The sequence below is a fragment of the Peromyscus eremicus genome, chromosome 7, assembly GCF_949786415.1.
Source record: "Peromyscus eremicus chromosome 7, PerEre_H2_v1, whole genome shotgun sequence".
Classification (NCBI taxonomy): Eukaryota; Metazoa; Chordata; class Mammalia; order Rodentia; family Cricetidae; genus Peromyscus; species Peromyscus eremicus.
The window spans coordinates 31,713,985-31,717,061 of record NC_081422.1 but is presented as its reverse complement, the minus strand read 5'-3'; the positions used below and the strand labels follow the sequence as shown (position 1 = coordinate 31,717,061).

Below are 3,077 nucleotides of genomic sequence, written 5' to 3'. Positions count from 1 at the left end.
AGTTGAAGGGGAATCCAACCCCATCTTCTGGCCTCCATGGGAACCAAGCATGCATGTAGTGCACACACATCCAACCAGGCAAAACATTCACATACATAAAATAAAAATTAAAATAAAAAACTTCCTGAAATAAAATTCCCAAACAACAACAACAATACTCCACACCCCCCAAAAGGGGGGAAATCTTAATACAGTTTTGAAATACATTTAGAACAATGAGTTCTGTGACTAATTTTCCAGAAGAGGATATCATACACATGAAGCAGAGCAACGTAAGGGGTGTGTGGCCAGCATATGGAGGTTAGCGGACAATCTTCAAGGTTAGTTCTTGCCTCTTGCCTTGTTTGGGGGCAAGGTCTATCTTGTTTCTACTGCTTTGCTGTGTACTCCATGGCTAGCTGGCTTTTGAGATTTTGGATGATTACTTTTTTTTTTTTTTTTTTTACTCTTTTATTCAGGGGAGAGCGCGAACGCAGTCCCCCACTACCACAAATTATGCAGTCGAGTTTCCCGCATTTGGGGAAATCGCAGGGGTCAGCACATCCGGAGTGCAATGGATAAGCCTCACCCTGGGAAAACCACCTTCGTGATCATGGTATCTCCCCTGCCAGGTAAGTATAAGGATGATTACCTTTTTATCTCCCCTCTCCCATTTTATCAGAGGAATCCTGGGATTAGAGATATGGGCCACTGCAACCAGGATTTTTGTTTGTTTGTAACTCAGCCTCCAGGAATCTGAACTCAGGCTTTCACAGCAAGTGCATTTACAGAGACATGTCAGGGGTCTTGTGCCTCTTTTAATCAGTGGCAATGCCACAGTTTATGATCCTTCTCTCCAGTTCTATGGATCAGATGTTGGAAGGACCTTCTACATGCTAAGTAACTGCTCTACCATCGATTAAACCCTAAGGCCTTTGAAGTTTGAATGTTAACTATCCCCAAAGATATACATAAGTATTTTTTAATGTAAGTATTGAAAGCTTAGTTCCTAGACCATGACACTGTTAGGAAATGATGGAACCTTTATTAGGTAGGGCTTAGTGTATAGCGAGTCTTTCTCTGTCCCACCAACCAGCTCCCAAATAATGATACTGAGACTTCTTATTAATTATGAAAGCTAGGCCTATAGCTTAGGCCTGTTTCTAACTAGTTCTTATAACTTAAATTAACCCATTTCTATTAATCTACATCCTGCTATGTGGCACATGGCTGTTACCTCTCCTCCTGCATGTCCTGCTTCCTCTGTGTCTGGCTGGCAACTCCCCCTTCTTCCCAGTGTCCTCTGTGCCTGGAAATCCTGCCTAGCTATTGGCCATTCAGTTTTTTTTTACACCCCGCCCCCCCCCCCCCCCCAGCTGAGGACCGAACCCAGGGCCTTGTGCTTTCTAGGCAAGTGCTCTACCACTGAGCTAAATCCCCAACTCCCGCCATTCAGCTTTTTATTAAACCAATCTGAGTGACATATCTTTACACAGTGTAATCAAATATCTTGCAAACTAGTGGAAGTAAGTTGGGTCACTGGGAGTATGCCCTCGAAGGGGATATTAGAGCCCCAGTCTCTCTTGGCCCTCTCTTTCTCAGCTGCCATGAAGTGAATAGGTCTATATGTTGGACTCTTTGCATATGTTGTGCCAGCATTGGCCAAAGTAACAGTGCCAAGTGATGAGCTCATTTAAGCCTTTCTTCCTTTTAAGTTGACTATCATAGGGTTTTTGTTTTTTTTTTGTCATAGTAACAAAAATTGCATGGACAGAAAGGTAAGGGCCAACAAGATGGCTTAGCAGATAAGAACATTTGCTGCCAAGCCCAAAAACCTGAGTTTGATCCTTCATGTTGGAAGGAGAGAAGAAATCCCTCAAATTGTCCTTTGACCTCCTTATGCATGCCCTGGCATGTGTCATCATACACACATATACACAGCCAATTATTTTTTAAAATTAAAAATGTAAATATACACTTCAGGAAAGACTCACCGCTTTATGTGAAAGTCTTAACTCCTACAAAACATGATTTTTCATTCCCATTATATTTTTAATTTTTATTATACATACTAGTTATATGAATTGATGGGGTTCACTCCATACATGTGCACTGTCTGCAGAGTATATTAACCTCTCACTCTTACAAAACGAAGTATTTACAATTATTTGTATGCATGCATTTGTGTGTGGGGTATGTGTCCTTGAGTGAAGGTGCCTTCAGTGGCTATCAGATCCTGCGTATATGGAGTTATAAGCAGCTGAGAGTCACATTAAGTGGGTACTAGCAATCAAACATGTGTCCTTTGCAAGATTAGCACACCCCTTAGCTGACAAGCCATCTCTCCAGTACCACTGCCCTCACTTTTAAAGTTATTACATAGGAGAGCACATGCAATGCTCACCATTCTGTGACTGGCTTACTTTATTTAACATGATGCCATTTAGTTCTATTTTTTTTTTTTTTTTTTTATTTATTACGTATACAGTATGTATGACTGCAGGCCAGAAGAGGGCACCAGATCTCGTTACAGATGGTTGTGAGCCACCATGTGGTTGCTGGGAATCGAACTCAGGACCTCTGGAAGAACTGTCAGTGCTCTTAACCTCTGAGCCATCTCTCCAGCCCACCATTTAGTTCTATTAATTTTCCTGCAAACGACAGATTTCTTCTTCTTCTTTTTTTTTTTTACAGGGTTTCTCTGTGTAGCTTTGGAGCCTGTCCTGGAACTTGCTCTGTAGACCAGGCTGGCCTTGAACTTTGAACTCACATACTTCTGCCTGCCTCTGCCTCCTGAGTGCTAGGACTAAAGGCGTGCGCCACCACTGCCCATCGGACCTTGTTTTTATAATGCTTCATTGTGTATGTCCTCTTTAGGCTTACTGTTGCTGTGATGAAACACCATGACCAAAGCAACTTGGGGAGGAAAGGGTATATTTGGCTTATGCTTCCATATCAGTTGATCACTGAAGGAAGTCAGGACAGAAACTCAAACAAGGCAGGAACCCGGAGGCAGAAGCTGATGCAGAGGCCATGGAGGAGCGCTTACTGGCTTGCTCCCTATTGCTTTGCTCAGCCTGCTTTCTTATAGAATCCAG

General features: G+C 42.6%; 1 non-coding gene across 1 annotated transcript; it reads right to left on the bottom strand.

The window, feature by feature from the left end:
- Positions 1–455: 455 nt before the first annotated feature.
- On the bottom strand, positions 456–619 carry LOC131915755 (U1 spliceosomal RNA). The gene has a single exon (XR_009380410.1). It is a non-coding gene; the product is annotated as a U1 spliceosomal RNA (small nuclear RNA).
- Positions 620–3,077: the final 2,458 nt, after the last annotated feature.